This window comes from Harmonia axyridis, chromosome 3, assembly GCF_914767665.1.
Source record: "Harmonia axyridis chromosome 3, icHarAxyr1.1, whole genome shotgun sequence".
Classification (NCBI taxonomy): Eukaryota; Metazoa; Arthropoda; class Insecta; order Coleoptera; family Coccinellidae; genus Harmonia; species Harmonia axyridis.
The window spans coordinates 44,875,223-44,896,578 of NC_059503.1; positions in this window are offsets into that span (position 1 = coordinate 44,875,223).

Sequence of the window (21,356 nt, forward strand, 5' to 3'; positions counted from 1 at the left end):
AATCTCCCACGTGGTAAGGTCAATTGCTGCTGTAACCACAAATGCACGATTGACTTATGTTGTTGATTTCATTCGTTTGTTATTTTCTTCAATGTTTCACATTCTAACACTTTTCATCGTATTGCACAGGGACGAAAGCTTGACACACGTGTCTAAGGAAACCACTTTGGTAAAAGGGACTGTTCTTATTTCCTTCTTTTTGTTCAATGAACAATTATTCCAGTAAGCCATTCCACATTGTTGATTTTCTTGGACTCGGATGTAACGCAGGTAGCTATAATCTCCCACGTGGTAAGGTCAATTGCTGCTGTAACCACAAATGCACGACTGACTTCTGTTGTTGATTTCATTTGTTTGTTTTTTCCTTCTATGTTTCTCATTCTAACATTTTTCATCGTATTGCACAGGGACGAAAGCTTGACACACGTGTCTAAGGAAACCACATTGGTATAAGGGACTCTTCTTATCCCCTTTTTTCTTTTTGATGAACAATTATCCAAATAAGCCATTCCACATTGTTGATTTTCTTGGACTCGGATGTCACGCAGGTAGCTATAATCTCCCACGTGGTAAGGTCAATTGCTGCTGTAACCACAAATGCACGACTGACTTCTGTTGTTGATTTCATTCGTTTGTTATTTTCTTCAATGTTTCTCATTCTAACACTTTTAATCGTATTGCACAGGGACGAAAGCTTGACACACGTGTCTAAGGAAACCACTTTGGTATAGGGGACTGTTCTTATTCCCTTTTTTCTTTTTGATGAACAATTATCCAAGTAAGCCATTACACATTGTTGATTTTCTTGGACTCGGATGTCACGCAGGTAGCTATAATCTCCCACGTGGTGAGGTCAATTGCTGCTGTAACCACAAATGCACGACTGACTTCTGTTGTTGATTTCATTCGTTTGTTATTTTCTTCAATGTTTCTCATTCTAACACTTTTCATCGTATTGCACAAGGACGAAAGCTTGACACACGTGTCTATGGAAACCACATCGGTATAAGGGACTGTTCTTATTCCATTCTTTCTGTATAATGATCAATTATCCAAGTAAGCCATTCCACATTGTTGATTTTCTTGGACTCGGATGTCACGCAGGTAGCTATAATCTCCCACGTGGTAAGGTCAATTGCTGCTGTAACCACAAATGCACGACTGACTTCTGTTGTTGAATTCATTTGTTTGTTGTTTCCTTCAATGTTTCTCATTCTAACTCTTTTCATCGTATTACACAGGGACGAAAGCTTGACTTACGTGTCTAAGGAAGCCACATTGGAATGAGGGACTGTTCTCATTCCCTTCTTTTTGTTTAATGAACAATTATCCAAGTAAGCCATTCCACATTGTTGATTTTCTTGGACTCGGATGTCACGCAGGTAGCTATAATCTCCCACGTGGTAAGGTCCATTGCTGCTGTAACCACGAATGCACGATTGACTTCTGTTGTTGATTTCATTTGTTTGTTATTTCCTTCTATGTTTCTCATTCTAACACTTTTGATCGTATTGCACAGGGACAAAAGCTTGACACACATGTCTAAGGAAACCACAAGGGTTTGTTCTCATTCCCTTTTTTCTTTTTGATGAACAATTATCCAAGTAAGCCATTCCACATTGTTGATTTTCTTGGACTCGGATGTCACGCAGGTAGCTATAATCTCCCACGTGGTAAGGTCAATTGCTGCTGTAACCACAAATGCTCAACTGACTTCTGTTGTTGATTTCATTCGTTTGTTATTTTCTTCAATGTTTCTCATTCTAACACTTTTCATCGTATTGCACAGGGACGAAAGCTTGACACACGTGTCTAAGGAAACCACTTTGGTATAAGGGACTGTTCTCATTCCCTTCTTTTTGTTTAATGAACAATTATCCAAGTAAGCCATTCCACATTGTTGATTTTCTTGGACTCGGATGTCACGCAGGTAGCTATAATCTCCCACGTGGTAAGGTCCATTGCTGCTGTAACCACGAATGCACGATTGACTTCTGTTGTTGATATCATTTGTTTGTTATTTCCTTCTATGTTTCTCATTCTAACACTTTTCAACGTATTGCACAGGGACGAAAGCTTGACACACGTGTCTAAGGAAACCACTTTGTTATGAGGGACTGTTCTTATTCCCTTCTTTTTGTTTAATGAACAATTATCCAAGTAAGCCATTCCACATTGTTGATTTTCTTGGACTCGTATGTCACGCAGGGAGCTATAATCTCCCACGTGGTAAGGTCAATTGCTGCTGTAACCACAAATGCACGACTGACTTCTGTTGTTGATTTCATTTGTTTGTTATTTCCTTCTATGTTTCTCATTCTAACACTTTTCATCGTATTGCACAGGGACGAAAGCTTGACACACGTGTCTAAGGAAACCACATTGGTATAAGGGACTGTTCTTATTCCCTTTCTTCATTTTGATGAACAATTATCCAAGTAAGCAATTCCACATTGTTGATTTTCTCGGACTACGATGTCACGCAGGTAGCTATAATCTCCCACGTGTTAAGGTCAATTGCTGCTGTAACCACAAATGCACGACTGACTTCTGTTGTTGATTTCATTCGTTTGTTATTTTCTTCAATGTTTCTCATTTTAACACTTTTCATCGTATTGCACAGGGACGAAAGCTTGACACACGTGTCTAAGGAAACCAATTTGGTATGAGGGACTGTGCTTATTCCCTTCTTTTTGTTTGATGAACAATTATCAAAGTAAGCCATTCCACATTGTTGATTTTCTTAGACTCGGATGTCACGCAGGTAGCTATAATCTCCCACGTGGTAAGGTCAATTGCTGCTGTAACCACAAATGCACGACTGACTTCTGTTGTTGATTTCATTCGTTTGTTATTTTCTTCAATGTTTCTCATTCTAACACTTTTCATTGTATTGCACAGGGACGAAAGCTTGATACACGTGTCTAAGGAAACCAATTTGGTTAAGGGACTGTGCTTATTCCCTTCTTTTTGTTTGATGAACAATTATCAAAGTAAGCCATTCCACATTGTTGATTTTCTTAGACTCGGATGTCACGCAGGTAGCTATAATCTCCCACGTGGTGAGGTCAATTGCTGCTGTAACCACAAATGCACGACTGACTTCTGTTGTTGATTTCATTCGTTTGTTATTTTCTTCAATGTTTCTCATTCTAACACTTTTCATCGTATTGCACAGGGACGAAAGCTTGACACACGTGTCTATGGAAACCACATCGGTATAAGGGACTGTTCTTATTCCATTCTTTCTGTATAATGATCAATTATCCAAGTAAGCCATTCCACATTGTTGATTTTCTTGGACTCGAATGTCACGCAGGTAGCTATAATCTCCCACGTGGTGAGGTCAATTGCTGCTGTAACCACAAATGCACGACTGACTTCTGTTGTTGATTTCATTTGTTTGTTATTTCCTTCAATGTTTCTCATTCTAACTTTTTTCATCGTATTACACAGGGACGAAAGCTTGACTTTCGTGTTTAAGGAAGCCACATTGGTATGAGGGACTGTTCTTATTCCCTTTTTTCTTTTTGATGAACAATTATCCAAGTAAGCCATTCCACATTGTTGATTTTCTTGGACTCGGATGTCACGCAGGTAGCTATAATCTCCCACGTGGTAAGGTCAATTGCTGCTCTAACCACAAATGCTCGACTGACTTCTGTTGTTTATTTCATTCGTTTGTTATTTTCTCCAATGTTTCTCATTCTAACACTTTTCATCGTATTGCACAGGGACGAAAGCTTGACACACGTGTCTAAGGAAACCACTTTGGTATAAGGGACTGTTCTCATTCCCTTCTTTTTGCTTAATGAACAATTATCCAAGTAAGCCATTCCACATTGTTGATTTTCTTGGACTCGGGTGTCACGCAGGTAGCTATAATCTCCCACGTGGTAAGGTCCATTGCTGCTGTAACCACGAATGCACGATTGACTTCTGTTGTTGATTTCATTTGTTTGTTATTTCCTTCTATGTTTCTCATTCTAACACTTTTCAACGTATTGCACAGGGACGGAAGCTTGACACACGTGTCTAAGGAAACCACTTTGGTATGAGGGACTGTTCTTATTCCCTTCTTTTTGTTTAAAGAACAATTATCCAAGTAAGCCATTCCACATTGTTGATTTTCTTGGACTCGTATGTCACGCAGGGAGCTATAATCTCCCAAGTGGTAAGGTCAATTGCTGCTGTAACCACAAATGCACGACTGACTTCTGTTGTTGATTTCATTTGTTTGTTATTTCCTTCTATGTTTCTCATTCTAACACTTTTCATCGTATTGCACAGGGACGAAAGCTTTACACACGTGTCTAAGGAATCCACATTGGTATAAGGGACTGTTCTTATTCCCTTTTTTCATTTTGATGAACAATTATCCAAGTATGCAATTCCACATTGTTGATTTTCTCGGACTACGATGTCACGCAGGTAGCTATAATCTCCTACGTGTTAAGGTCAATTGCTGCTGTAACCACAAATGCACGACTGACTTCTGTTGTTGATTTCATTCGTTTGTTATTTTCTTCAATGTTTCTCATTTTAACACTTTTCATCGTATTGCACAGGGACGAAAGCTTGACACACGTGTCTAAGGAAACCACTTTGGTATAAGGGACTGTTCTCATTCCCTTCTTTTTGCTTAATGAACAATTATCCAAGTAAGCCATTCCACATTGTTGATTTTCTTGGATTACGATGTCACGCAGGTAGCTATAATCTCCCACGTGTTAAGGTCAATTGCTGCTGTAACCACAAATGCACGACTGACTTCTGTTGTTGATTTCATTCGTTTGTTATTTTCTTCAATGTTTCTCATTCTAACACTTTTCATCGTATTGCACAGGGACGAAAGCTTGACAGACGTATCTAAGGAAACCAATTTGTTATAAGGGACTGTGCTTATTCCCTTTTTTTTGTTCAATGAACAATTATCCAAGTAAGCCATTCCACATTGTTGATTTTCTTGGACTCGGATGTCACGCAGGTAGCTATAATCTCCCACGTGGTAAGGTCAATTGCTGATCTAACCACAAATGCTCGACTGACTTCTGTTGTTTATTTCATTCGTTTGTTATTTTCTCCAATGTTTCTCATTCTAACACTTTTCATCGTATTGCACAGGGACGAAAGCTTGACACACGTGTCTAAGGAAACCACTTTGGTATAAGGGACTGTTCTCATTCCCTTCTTTTTGCTTAATGAACAATTATCCAAGTAAGCCATTCCACATTGTTGATTTTCTTGGACTCGGGTGTCACGCAGGTAGCTATAATCTCCCACGTGGTAAGGTCCATTGCTGCTGTAACCACGAATGCACGATTGACTTCTGTTGTTGATTTCATTTGTTTGTTATTTCCTTCTATGTTTCTCATTCTAACACTTTTCAACGTATTGCACAGAGACGAAAGCTTGACACACGTGTCTAAGGAAACCACTTTGGTATGAGGGACTGTTCTTATTCCCTTCTTTTTGTTTAAAGAACAATTATCCAAGTAAGCCATTCCACATTGTTGATTTTCTTGGACTCGTATGTCACGCAGGGAGCTATAATCTCCCAAGTGGTAAGGTCAATTGCTGCTGTAACCACAAATGCACGACTGACTTCTGTTGTTGATTTCATTTGTTTGTTATTTCCTTCTATGTTTCTCATTCTAACACTTTTCATCGTATTGCACAGGGACGAAAGCTTTACACACGTGTCTAAGGAATCCACATTGGTATAAGGGACTGTTCTTATTCCCTTTTTTCATTTTGATGAACAATTATCCAAGTATGCAATTCCACATTGTTGATTTTCTCGGACTACGATGTCACGCAGGTAGCTATAATCTCCTACGTGTTAAGGTCAATTGCTGCTGTAACCACAAATGCACGACTGACTTCTGTTGTTGATTTCATTCGTTTGTTATTTTCTTCAATGTTTCTCATTTTAACACTTTTCATCGTATTGCACAGGGACGAAAGCTTGACACACGTGTCTAAGAAACCAATTTGGTATAAGGGACTGTGCTTATTCCCTTCTTTTTGTTTGATGAACAATTATCAAAGTAAGCCATTCCACATTGTTGATTTTCTTAGACTCGGATGTCACGCAGGTAGCTATAATCTCCCACGTGGTAAGGTCAATTGCTGCTGTAACCACAAATGCACGACTGACTTCTGTTGTTGATTTCATTCGTTTGTTATTTTCTTCAATGTTTCTCATTCTAACACTTTTCATTGTATTGCACAGGGACGAAAGATTGACACACGTGTCTAAGGAAACCAATTTGGTATAAGGGACTGTGCTTATTCCCTTCTTTTTGTTTGATGAACAATTATCAAAGTAAGCCATTCCACATTGTTGATTTTCTTTGACTCGGATGTCACGCAGGTAGCTATAATCTCCCACGTGGTGAGGTCAATTGCTGCTGTAACCACAAATGCACGACTGACTTCTGTTGTTGATTTCATTCGTTTGTTATTTTCTTCAATGTTTCTCATTCTAACACTTTTCATCGTATTGCACAGGGACGAAAGCTTGACACACGTGTCCATGGAAACCACATCGGTATAAGGGACTGTTCTTATTCCATTCTTTCTGTATAATGATCAATTATCCAAGTAAGCCATTCCACATTGTTGATTTTCTTGGACTACGATGTCACGCAGGTAGCTATAATCTCCCACGTGTTAAGGTCAATTGCTGCTGTAACCACAAATGCACGACTGACTTCTGTTGTTGATTTCATTCGTTTGTTATTTTCTTCAATGTTTCTCATTCTAACACTTTTCATCGTATTGCACAGGGACGAAAGCTTGACAGACGTATCTAAGGAAACCAATTTGGTATAAGGGACTGTGCTTATTCCCTTTTTTTTGTTCAATGAACAATTATCTAAGTAAGCCATTCCACATTGTTGATTTTCTTAGACTCGGATGTCACGCAGGTAGCTATAATCTCCCACGTGGTAAGGTCAATTGCTGCTGTAACCACAAATGCACGACTGACTTCTGTTGTTGAGTTCATTTGTTTGTTATTTCCTTCAATGTTTTTCATTCTAACACTTCTCATCGTATTGCACAGGGACGAAAGCTTGACACACGTGTCTAAAGAAATCACATTGATATAAGGGTCTGTTCTTATTCCCTTCTTTTTGTTTAATTAACAATTATATAAGTAAGCCATTCCACATTGTTTATTTTTTGGACTCGGATGACACACGGGTAGCTATAATCTCCCACGTGGTAAGGTCGTTTGCTGATGTAACCACAATTGGACGGCTGACTTCTGTTGTTGATTTCATTTGTTTGTTATTTCCATCAATGTTTCTCATTCTAACACTTCTCATCGTATCGCACAGGGACGAAAGCTTGACACACGTGTCTATGAAAACCACATTGGTATAAGGGACTGCTCTTATTCCCTTCTTTCTGTATAATGATCAATTATCCAAGTAAGCCATTCAACATTGTTGATTTTCATGGACTCGGATGACACGCAGGTAGCTATAATCTCCCACGTGGTAAGGTCAATTGCTGCTGTAACCACAAATGCACGACTGACTTCTGTTGTTGATTTCATTCGTTTGTTATTTTATTCAATGTTTCTCATTCTAACACTTTTCATCGTATTGCACTGGGACGAAAGCTTGACACACGTGTCTATGAAAACCACATCGGTATAAGGGACTGTTCTTATTCCATTCTTTCTGTATAATGATCAATTATCCAAGTAAGCCATTCCACATTGTTGATTTTTTTGGACTCGGATGTCACGCAGGTATCTATAATCTCCAACGTGGTAAGGTCAATTGCTGCTGTAACCACAAATGCACGATTGACTTCTGTTGTTGATTTCATTTGTTTGTTATTTCCTTCAATGTTTCTCATTCTAACTCTTTTCATCGTATTACACAGGGACGAAAGCTTGACTTACGTGTCTAAGGAAGCCACATTGGTATGAGGGACTGTTCTTGTTCCATTTTTTCTTCTTGATGAACAATTATCCAAGTAAGCCATTCCACATTGTTGATTTTCTTGGACTCGGATGTCACGCAGGTAGCTATAATCTCCCACGTGGTAAGGTCAATTGCTGCTGTAACCACAAATGCACGACTGACTTCTGTTGTTGATTTCATTCGTTTGTTATTTTATTCAATGTTTCTCATTCTAACACTTTTCATCGTATTGCACTGGGACGAAAGCTTGACACACGTGTCTATGAAAACCACATCGGTATAAGGGACTGTTCTTATTCCATTCTTTCTGTATAATGATCAATTATCCAAGTAAGCCATTCCACATTGTTGATTTTTTTGGACTCGGATGTCACGCAGGTATCTATAATCTCCAACGTGGTAAGGTCAATTGCTGCTGTAACCACGAATGCACGATTGACTTCTGTTGTTGATTTCATTTGTTTGTTATTTCCTTCTATGTTTCTCATTCTTACACTTTTCATCGTATTGCACAAGGACGAAAGCTTGACACACGTGTCTAAGGAAACCACTTTGGTATAAGGGACTGTTCTTATTCCCTTCTTTTTGTTTAATGAACAATTATCCAAGTAAGCCATTCCACATTGTTGATTTTCTTGGACTCGGATGTAACGCAGGTAGCTATAATCTCCCACGTGGTAAGGTCCATTGCTGCTGTAACCACGAATGCACGATTGACTTCTGTTGTTGATTTCATTTGTTTGTTATTTCCTTCTATGTTTCTCATTCTAACACTTTTCATCGTATTGCACAGGGACGAAAGCTTGACACACGCGTCTAAGGAAACCACATTGGTATAAGGGACTGTTCTTATTCCCTTTTTTCATTTTGATGAACAATTATCCAAGTAAGCCATTCCACATTGTTGATTTTCATGGACTACGATGTCACGCAGGTAGCTATAATCTCCCACGTGTTAAGGTCAATTGCTACTATAACCACAAATGCACGACTGACTTCTGTTGTTGATTTCATTCGTTTGTTATTTTCTTCAATGTTTCTCATTCTAACACTTTTCATCGTATTGCACAGGGACGAAAGCTTGACACACGTGTCTAAGGAAACCAATTTGGTATAAGGGACTGTGCTTATTCCCTTCTTCTTGTTTAATGAACAATTATCAAAGTAAGCCATTCCACATTGTTGATTTTCTTAGACTCGGATGTCACGCAGGTAGCTATAATCTCCCACGTGGTAAGGTCATTTGCTGCTGTAACCACAATTGGAAGGCTGACTTCTGTTGTTGATTTCATTTGTTTGTTATTTCCATCAATGTTTCTCATTCTAACACTTCTCATCGTATTGCACAGGGACGAAAGCTTGACACACGTGTCTAAAGAAATCACATTGGTATAAGGGACTGTTCTCATTCCCTTCTTTTTGTTTAATTAACAATTATCCAAGTGAGCCATTCCACATTGTTTATTTTCTTGGACTCGGATGACACACGGGTAGCTATAATCTCCCACGTGGTAAGGTCATTTGCTGCTGTAACCACAATTGGAAGGCTGACTTCTGTTGTTGATTTCATTTGTTTGTTATTTCCATCAATGTTTCTCATTCTAACACTTCTCATCGTATTGCACAGGGACGAAAGCTTGACACACGTGTCTATGGAAACCACATTGGTATAAGGGACTGTTCTTATTCCCTTCTTTCTGTATAATGATCAATTATCCAAGTAAGCCATTCCACATTGTTGATTTTCATGGACTCGGATGACACGCAGGTAGCTATAATCTCCCACGTGGTAAGGTCAATTGCTGCTGTAACCACAAATGCACGATTGACTTCTGTTGTTGATTTCATTTGTTAGTTTTTTCCTTCTATGTTTCTCATTCTAACACTTTTTATCGTATTGCACAGGGACGAAAGCTTGACTTACGTGTCTAAGGAAGCCACATTGGTATGAGGGACTGTTCTTATTCCCTTTTTTCTTTTTGATGAACAATTATCCAAGTAAGCCAATCCACATTGTTGATTTTCTTGGACTCGGATGTCACGCAGGTAGCTATAATCTCCCACGTGGTAAGGTCAATTGCTGCTGTAACCACAAATGCACGACTGACTTCTGTTGTTGATTTCATTCGTTTGTTATTTTGTTCAATGTTTCTCATTCTAACACTTTTCATCGTATTGCACTGGGACGAAAGCTTGACACACGTGTCTATGAAAACCACATCGGTATAAGGGACTGTTCTTATTCCCTTCTTTCTGTATAATGATCAATTATCCAAGTAAGCCATTCCACATTGTTGATTTTCATGGACTCGGATGACACGCAGGTAGCTATAATCTCCCACGTGGTAAGGTCAATTGCTGCTGTAACCACAAATGCACGACTGACTTCTGTTGTTGATTTCATTTGTTTGTTATTTCCTTCAATGTTTCTCATTCTAATTCTTTTCATCGTATTACACAGGGACGAAAGCTTGACTTACGTGTCTAAGGAAGCCACATTGGTATGAGGGACTGTTCTTGTTCCCTTTTTTCTTCTTGATGAACAATTATCCAAGTAAGCCATTCCACATTGTTGATTTTCTTGGACTAGGATGTCACGCAGGTAGCTATAATCTCCCACGTGGTAAGGTCAATTGCTGCTGTAACCACAAATGCACGACTGACTTCTGTTGTTAATTTCATTTGTTTGTTATTTCATTCTATGTTTTTCATTCTTACACTTTTCATCATATTGCACAGGGACGAAAGCTTGACACACGTGTCTAAGGAAACCACAAGGGTTTGTTCTCATTCCCTTTTTTCTTTTTGATGAACAATTATCCAAGTAAGCCATTCCACATTGTTGATTTTCTTGGACTCGGATGTCACGCAGGTAGCTATAATCTCCCACGTGGTGAGGTCAATTGCTGCTGTAACCACAAATGCTCGACTGACTTCTGTTGTTGATTTCATTCGTTTGTGATTTTCTTCAATGTTTCTCATTCTAACACTTTTCATCGTATTGCACAGGGACGAAAGCTTGACACACGTGTCCAAGGAAACCACTTTGGTATAAGGGAATGTTCTTATTCCCTTCTTTTTGATTAATGAACAATTATCCAAGTAAGCCATTCCACATTGTTGATTTTCTTGGACTCGGATGTCACGCAGGTAGCTATAATCTCTCACGTGGTAAGGTCCATTGCTGCTGTAACCACGAATGCACGATTGACTTCTGTTGTTGATTTCATTTGTTTGTTATTTCCTTCTATGTTTCTCATTCTAACACTTTTCATCGTATTTCACAGGGACGAATGCTTGACACACGTGTCTGAGGAAACTACTTTGGTATAAGCGACTGTTCTTATTCCCTCCTTTTTGTTTAATGAACAATTATCCAAGTAAGCCATTCCACATTGTTCATTTTCTTGGACTCGGATGTCACGCAGGTAGCTATAACCTCTCACGTGGTAAGGTCCATTGCTGCTGTAACCACGAATGCACGATTGACTTCTGTTGTTGATTTCATTTGTTTGTTATTTCCTTCTATGTTTCTCATTCTAACTCTTTTCATCGTATTACACAGGGACGAAAGCTTGACTTACGTGTCTAAGGAAGCCACATTGGTATGAGGGACTATTCTTGTTCCATTTTTTCTTCTTGATGAACAATTATCCAAGTAAGCCATTCCACATTGTTGATTTTCTTGGACTCGGATGTAACGCAGGTAGCTATAATCTCCCACGTGGTAAGGTCCATTGCTGCTGTAACGACGAATGCACGATTGACTTCTGTTGTTGATTTCATTTGTTTGTTATTTCCTTCTATGTTTCTCATTCTAACACTCTTCATCGTATTGCACAGGGACGAAAGCTTGACACACGCATCTAAGGAAACCACATTGGTATAAGGGACTGTTCTTATTCCCTTTTTTCATTTTGATGAACAATTATCCAAGTAAGCCATTCCACATTGTTGATTTTCTTGGACTCGGATGTCACGTAGGTAGCTATAATCTCCCACGTGGTGAGGTCAATTGCTGCTGTAACCACAAATGCTCGACTGACTTCTGTTGTTGATCTCATTCGTTTGTTATTTTCTTCAATGTTTCTCATTCTAACACTTTTCATCGTATTGCACAGGGACGAAAGCTTGACACACGTGTCTAAGGAAACCAATTTGGTATAAGGGACTGTGCTTATTCCCTTCTTTTTGTTTAATGAACAATTATCAAAGTAAGCCATTCCACATTGTTGATTTTCTTAGACTCGGATGTCACGCAGGTAGCTATAATCTCCCACGTGGTAAGGTCAATTGCTGCTGTAACCACAAATGCACGACTGACTTCTGTTGTTGATTTCATTCGTTTGTTATTTTATTCAATGTTTCTCATTCTAACACTTTTCATCGTATTGCACTGGGACGAAAGCTTGACACACGTGTCTATGAAAACCACATCGGTATAAGGGACTGTTCTTATTCCATTCTTTCTGTATAATGATCAATTATCCAAGTAAGCCATTCCACATTGTTGATTTTTTTGGACTCGGATGTCACGCAGGTATCTATAATCTCCCACGTGGTAAGGTCAATTGCTGCTGTAACCACGAATGCACGATTGACTTCTGTTGTTGATTTCATTTGTTTGTTATTTCCTTCTATGTTTCTCATTCTTACACTTTTCATCGTATTGCACAAGGACGAAAGCTTGACACACGTGTCTAAGGAAACCACTTTGGTATAAGGGACTGTTCTTATTCCCTTCTTTTTGTTTAATGAACAATTATCCAAGTAAGCCATTCCACATTGTTGATTTTCTTGGACTCGGATGTAACGCAGGTAGCTATAATCTTTCACGTGGTAAGGTCCATTGCTGCTGTAACCACGAATGCACGATTGACTTCTGTTGTTGATTTCATTTGTTTGTTATTTCCTTCTATGTTTCTCATTCTAACACTTTTCATCGTATTGCACAGGGACGAAAGCTTGACACACGCGTCTAAGGAAACCACATTGGTATAAGGGACTGTTCTTATTCCCTTTTTTCATTTTGATGAACAATTATCCAAGTAAGCCATTCCACATTGTTGATTTTCATGGACTACGATGTCACGCAGGTAGCTATAATCTCCCACGTGTTAAGGTCAATTGCTGCTGTAACCACAAATGCACGACTGACTTCTGTTGTTGATTTCATTCGTTTGTTATTTTCTTCAATGTTTCTCATTCTAACACTTTTCATCGTATTGCACAGGGACGAAAGCTTGACACACGTGTCTAAGGAAACCAATTTGGTATAAGGGACTGTGCTTATTCCCTTCTTCTTGTTTAATGAACAATTATCAAAGTAAGCCATTCCACATTGTTGATTTTCTTAGACTCGGATGTCACGCAGGTAGCTATAATCTCCCACGTGGTAAGGTCATTTGCTGCTGTAACCACAATTGGAAGGCTGACTTCTGTTGTTGATTTCATTTGTTTGTTATTTCCATCAATGTTTCTCATTCTAACACTTCTCATCGTATTGCACAGGGACGAAAGCTTGACACACGTGTCTGAAGAAATCACATTGGTATAAGGGACTGTTCTCATTCCCTTCTTTTTGTTTAATTAACAATTATCCAAGTAAGCCATTCCACATTGTTTATTTTCTTGGACTCGGATGACACACGGGTAGCTATAATCTCCCACGTGGTAAGGTCATTTGCTGCTGTAACCACAATTGGAAGGCTGACTTCTGTTGTTGATTTCATTTGTTTGTTATTTCCATCAATGTTTCTCATTCTAACACTTCTCATCGTATTGCACAGGGACGAAAGCTTGACACACGTGTCTATGGAAACCACATTGGTATAAGGGACTGTTCTTATTCCCTTCTTTCTGTATAATGATCAATTATCCAAGTAAGCCATTCCACATTGTTGATTTTCATGGACTCGGATGACACGCAGGTAGCTATAATCTCCCACGTGGTAAGGTCAATTGCTGCTGTAACCACAAATGCACGATTGACTTCTGTTGTTGATTTCATTTGTTTGTTTTTTCCTTCTATGTTTCTCATTCTAACACTTTTTATCGTATTGCACAGGGACGAAAGCTTGACTTACGTGTCTAAGGAAGCCACATTGGTATGAGGGACTGTTCTTATTCCCTTTTTTCTTTTTGATGAACAATTATCCAAGTAAGCCAATCCACATTGTTGATTTTCTTGGACTCGGATGTCACGCAGGTAGCTATAATCTCCCACGTGGTAAGGTCAATTGCTGCTGTAACCACAAATGCACGACTGACTTCTGTTGTTGATTTCATTCGTTTGTTATTTTATTCAATGTTTCTCATTCTAACACTTTTCATCGTATTGCACTGGGACGAAAGCTTGACACACGTGTCTATGAAAACCACATCGGTATAAGGGACTGTTCTTATTCCCTTCTTTCTGTATAATGATCAATTATCCAAGTAAGCCATTCCACATTGTTGATTTTCATGGACTCGGATGACACGCAGGTAGCTCTAATCTCCCACGTGGTAAGGTCAATTGCTGCTGTAACCACAAATGCACGACTGACTTCTGTTGTTGATTTCATTTGTTTGTTATTTCCTTCAATGTTTCTCATTCTAATTCTTTTCATCGTATTACACAGGGACTAAAGCTTGACTTACGTGTCTAAGGAAGCCACATTGGTATGAGGGACTGTTCTTGTTCCCTTTTTTTCTTCTTGATGAACAATTATCCAAGTAAGCCATTCCACATTGTTGATTTTCTTGGACTAGGATGTCACGCAGGTAGCTATAATCTCCCACGTGGTAAGGTCAATTGCTGCTGTAACCACAAATGCACGACTGACTTCTGTTGTTAATTTCATTTGTTTGTTATTTCATTCTATGTTTCTCATTCTTACACTTTTCATCATATTGCACAGGGACGAAAGCTTGACACACGTGTCTAAGGAAACCAATTTGGTATAAGGGACTGTGCTTATTCCCTTCTTTTTGTTTAATGAACAATTATCCAAGTAAGCCATTCCACATTGTTGATTTTCTTGGACTCGGATGTCACGCAGGTAGCTATAATCTCCCACGTGGTGAGGTCAATTGCTGCTGTAACCACAAATGCTCGACTGACTTCTGTTGTTGATTTCATTCGTTTGTGATTTTCTTCAATGTTTCTCATTCTAACACTTTTCATCGTATTGCACAGGGACGAAAGCTTGACACACGTGTCCAAGGAAACCACTTTGGTATAAGGGAATGTTCTTATTCCCTTCTTTTTGTTTAATGAACAATTATCCAAGTAAGCCATTCCACATTGTTGATTTTCTTGGACTCGGATGTCACGCAGGTAGCTATAATCTCTCACGTGGTAAGGTCCATTGCTGCTGTAACCACGAATGCACGATTGACTTCTGTTGTTGATTTCATTTGTTTGTTATTTCCTTCTATGTTTCTCATTCTAACACTTTTCATCGTATTTCACAGGGACGAATGCTTGACACACGTGTCTGAGGAAACTACTTTGGTATAAGCGACTGTTCTTATTCCCTCCTTTTTGTTTAATGAACAATTATCCAAGTAAGCCATTCCACATTGTTGATTTTCTTGGACTCGGATGTCACGCAGGTAGCTATAACCTCTCACGTGGTAAGGTCCATTGCTGCTGTAACCACGAATGCACGATTGACTTCTGTTGTTGATTTCATTTGTTTGTTATTTCCTTCTATGTTTCTCATTCTAACTCTTTTCATCGTATTACACAGGGACGAAAGCTTGACTTACGTGTCTAAGGAAGCCACATTGGTATGAGGGACTGTTCTTGTTCCATTTTTTCTTCTTGATGAACAATTATCCATGTAAGCCATTCCACATTGTTGATTTTCTTGGACTCGGATGTAACGCAGGTAGCTATAATCTCCCACGTGGTAAGGTCCATTGCTGCTGTAACGACGAATGCACGATTGACTTCTGTTGTTGATTTCATTTGTTTGTTATTTCCTTCTATGTTTCTCATTCTAACACTTTTCATCGTATTGCACAGGGACGAAAGCTTGACACACGCATCTAAGGAAACCACATTGGTATAAGGGACTGTTTTATTCCCTTTTTTCATTTTGATGAACAATTATCCAAGTAAGCCATTCCACATTGTTGATTTTCTTGGACTCGGATGTCACGTAGGTAGCTATAATCTCCCACGTGGTGAGGTCAATTGCTGCTGTAACCACAAATGCTCGACTGACTTCTGTTGTTGATTTCATTTGTTTGTTATTTCCTTCAATGTTTCTTATTCTAACACTTCTCATCGTATTGCACAGGGACGAAAGCTTGACACACGTGTCTATGAAAACCACATCGGTATAAGGGACTGTTCTTATTCCCTTCTTTTTGTTTAATGAACAATTATCAAAGTAAGCCATTCCACATTGTTGATTTTCTTAGACTCGGATGTCACGCAGGTAGCTATAATCTCCCACGTGGTAAGGTCAATTGCTGCTGTAACCACAAATGCACGACTGACTTCTGTTGTTGATCTCATTCGTTTGTTATTTTCTTCAATGTTTCTCATTCTAACACTTTTCATCGTATTGCACAGGGACGAAAGCTTGACACACGTGTCTAAGGAAACCAATTTGGTATAAGGGACTGTGCTTATTCCCTTCTTTTTGTTTAATGAACAATTATCAAAGTAAGCCATTCCACATTGTTGATTTTCTTAGACTCGGATGTCACGCAGGTAGCTATAATCTCCCACGTGGTAAGGTCAATTGCTGCTGTAACCACAAATGCACGACTGACTTCTGTTGTTGATTTCATTTGTTTGTTATTTCCTTCAATGTTTCTTATTCTAACACTTCTCATCGTATTGCACAGGGACGAAAGCTTGACACACGTGTCTATGAAAACCACATCGGTATAAGGGACTGTTCTTATTCCCTTCTTTTTGTTTAATGAACAATTATCAAAGTAAGCCATTCCACATTGTTGATTTTCTTGGACTCGGATGTCACGCAGGTAGCTATAATCTCCCACGTGGTGAGGTCAATTGCTGCTGTAACCACAAATGCTCGACTGACTTCTGTTGTTGATTTCATTCGTTTGTGATTTTCTTCAATGTTTCTCATTCTAACACTTTTCATCGTATTGCACAGGGACGAAAGCTTGACACACGTGTCCAAGGAAACCACATTGGTATAAGGGACTGTTCTTATTCCCTTCTTTCTGTATAATGATCAATTATCCAAGTAAGCCATTCCACATTGTTGATTTTCATGGACTCGGATGACACGCAGGTAGCTATAATCTCCCACGTGGTAAGGTCAATTGCTGCTGTAACCACAAATGCACGATTGACTTCTGTTGTTGATTTCATTTGTTTGTTTTTTCCTTCTATGTTTCTCATTCTAACACTTTTTATCGTATTGCACAGGGACGAAAGCTTGACTTACGTGTCTAAGGAAGCCACATTGGTATGAGGGACTGTTCTTATTCCCTTTTTTCTTTTTGATGAACAATTATCCAAGTAAGCCAATCCACATTGTTGATTTTCTTGGACTCGGATGTCACGCAGGTAGCTATAATCTCCCACGTGGTAAGGTCAATTGCTGCTGTAACCACAAATGCACGACTGACTTCTGTTGTTGATTTCATTCGTTTGTTATTTTATTCAATGTTTCTCATTCTAACACTTTTCATCGTATTGCACTGGGACGAAAGCTTGACACACGTGTCTATGAAAACCACATCGGTATAAGGGACTGTTCTTATTCCCTTCTTTCTGTATAATGATCAATTATCCAAGTAAGCCATTCCACATTGTTGATTTTCATGGACTCGGATGACACGCAGGTAGCTATAATCTCCCACGTGGTAAGGTCAATTGCTGCTGTAACCACAAATGCACGACTGACTTCTGTTGTTGATTTCATTTGTTTGTTATTTCCTTCAATGTTTCTCATTCTAATTCTTTTCATCGTATTACACAGGGACTAAAGCTTGACTTACGTGTCTAAGGAAGCCACATTGGTATGAGGGACTGTTCTTGTTCCCTTTTTTTCTTCTTGATGAACAATTATCCAAGTAAGCCATTCCACATTGTTGATTTTCTTGGACTAGGATGTCACGCAGGTAGCTATAATCTCCCACGTGGTAAGGTCAATTGCTGCTGTAACCACAAATGCACGACTGACTTCTGTTGTTAATTTCATTTGTTTGTTATTTCATTCTATGTTTTTCATTCTTACACTTTTCATCATATTGCACAGGGACGAAAGCTTGACACACGTGTCTAAGGAAACCAATTTGGTATAAGGGACTGTGCTTATTCCATTCTTTTTGTTTAATGAACAATTATCCAAGTAAGCCATTCCACATTGTTGATTTTCTTGGACTCGGATGTCACGCAGGTAGCTATAATCTCCCACGTGGTGAGGTCAATTGCTGCTGTAACCACAAATGCTCGACTGACTTCTGTTGTTGATTTCATTCGTTTGTGATTTTCTTCAATGTTTCTCATTCTAACACTTTTCATCGTATTGCACAGGGACGAAAGCTTGACACACGTGTCCAAGGAAACCACATTGGTATAAGGGACTGTTCTTATTCCCTTCTTTCTGTATAATGATCAATTATCCAAGTAAGCCATTCCACATTGTTGATTTTCATGGACTCGGATGACACGCAGGTAGCTATAATCTCCCACGTGGTAAGGTCAATTGCTGCTGTAACCACAAATGCACGATTGACTTCTGTTGTTGATTTCATTTGTTTGTTTTTTCCTTCTATGTTTCTCATTCTAACACTTTTTATCGTATTGCACAGGGACGAAAGCTTGACTTACGTGTCTAAGGAAGCCACATTGGTATGAGGGACTGTTCTTATTCCCTTTTTTCTTTTTGATGAACAATTATCCAAGTAAGCCAATCCACATTGTTGATTTTCTTGGACTCGGATGTCACGCAGGTAGCTATAATCTCCCACGTGGTAAGGTCAATTGCTGCTGTAACCACAAATGCACGACTGACTTCTGTTGTTAATTTCATTTGTTTGTTATTTCATTCTATGTTTTTCATTCTTACACTTTTCATCATATTGCACAGGGACGAAAGCTTGACACACGTGTCTAAGGAAACCACAAGGGTTTGTTCTCATTCCCTTTTTTCTTTTTGATGAACAATTATCCAAGTAAGCCATTCCACATTGTTGATTTTCTTGGACTCGGATGTCACGCAGGTAGCTATAATCTCCCACGTGGTGAGGTCAATTGCTGCTGTAACCACAAATGCTCGACTGACTTCTGTTGTTGATTTCATTCGTTTGTGATTTTCTTCAATGTTTCTCATTCTAACACTTTTCATCGTATTGCACAGGGACGAAAGCTTGACACACGTGTCCAAGGAAACCACTTTGGTATAAGGGAATGTTCTTATTCCCTTCTTTTTGTTTAATGAACAATTATCCAAGTAAGCCATTCCACATTGTTGATTTTCTTGGACTCGGATGTCACGCAGGTAGCTATAATCTCTCACGTGGTAAGGTCCATTGCTGCTGTAACCACGAATGCACGATTGACTTCTGTTGTTGATTTCATTTGTTTGTTATTTCCTTCTATGTTTCTCATTCTAACACTTTTCATCGTATTTCACAGGGACGAATGCTTGACACACGTGTCTGAGGAAACTACTTTGGTATAAGCGACTGTTCTTATTCCCTCCTTTTTGTTTAATGAACAATTATCCAAGTAAGCCATTCCACATTGTTCATTTTCTTGGACTCGGATGTCACGCAGGTAGCTATAACCTCTCACGTGGTAAGGTCCATTGCTGCTGTAACCACGAATGCACGATTGACTTCTGTTGTTGATTTCATTTGTTTGTTATTTCCTTCTATGTTTCTCATTCTAACTCTTTTCATCGTATTACACAGGGACGAAAGCTTGACTTACGTGTCTAAGGAAGCCACATTGGTATGAGGGACTATTCTTGTTCCATTTTTTCTTCTTGATGAACAATTATCCAAGTAAGCCATTCCACATTGTTGATTTTCTTGGACTCGGATGTAACGCAGGTAGCTATAATCTCCCACGTGGTAAGGTCCATTGCTGCTGTAACGACGAATGCACGATTGACTTCTGTTGTTGATTTCATTTGTTTGTTATTTCCTTCTATGTTTCTCATTCTAACACTCTTCATCGTATTGCACAGGGACGAAAGCTTGACACACGCATCTAAGGAAACCACATTGGTATAAGGGACTGTTCTTATTCCCTTTTTTCATTTTGATGAACAATTATCCAAGTAAGCCATTCCACATTGTTGATTTTCTTGGACTCGGATGTCACGTAGGTAGCTATAATCTCCCACGTGGTGAGGTCAATTGCTGCTGTAACCACAAATGCTCGACTGACTTCTGTTGTTGATCTCATTCGTTTGTTATTTTCTTCAATGTTTCTCATTCTAACACTTTTCATCGTATTGCACAGGGACGAAAGCTTGACACACGTGTCTAAGGAAACCAATTTGGTATAAGGGACTGTGCTTATTCCCTTCTTTTTGTTTAATGAACAATTATCAAAGTAAGCCATTCCACATTGTTGATTTTCTTAGACTCGGATGTCACGCAGGTAGCTATAATCTCCCACGTGGTAAGGTCAATTGCTGCTGTAACCACAAATGCACGACTGACTTCTGTTGTTGATTTCATTCGTTTGTTATTTTATTCAATGTTTCTCATTCTAACACTTTTCATCGTATTGCACTGGGACGAAAGCTTGACACACGTGTCTATGAAAACCACATCGGTATAAGGGACTGTTCTTATTCCATTCTTTCTGTATAATGATCAATTATCCAAGTAAGCCATTCCACATTGTTGATTTTTTTGGACTCGGATGTCACGCAGGTATCTATAATCTCCCACGTGGTAAGGTCAATTGCTGCTGTAACCACGAATGCACGATTGACTTCTGTTGTTGATTTCATTTGTTTGTTATTTCCTTCTATGTTTCTCATTCTTACACTTTTCATCGTATTGCACAAGGACGAAAGCTTGACACACGTGTCTAAGGAAACCACTTTGGTATAAGGGACTGTTCTTATTCCCTTCTTTTTGTTTAATGAACAATTATCCAAGTAAGCCATTCCACATTGTTGATTTTCTTGGACTCGGATGTAACGCAGGTAGCTATAATCTTTCACGTGGTAAGGTCCATTGCTGCTGTAACCACGAATGCACGATTGACTTCTGTTGTTGATTCCATTTGTTTGTTATTTCCTTCTATGTTTCTCATTCTAACACTTTTCATCGTATTGCACAGGGACGAAAGCTTGACACACGCGTCTAAGGAAACCACATTGGTATAAGGGACTGTTCTTATTCCCTTTTTTCATTTTGATGAACAATTATCCAAGTAAGCCATTCCACATTGTTGATTTTCATGGA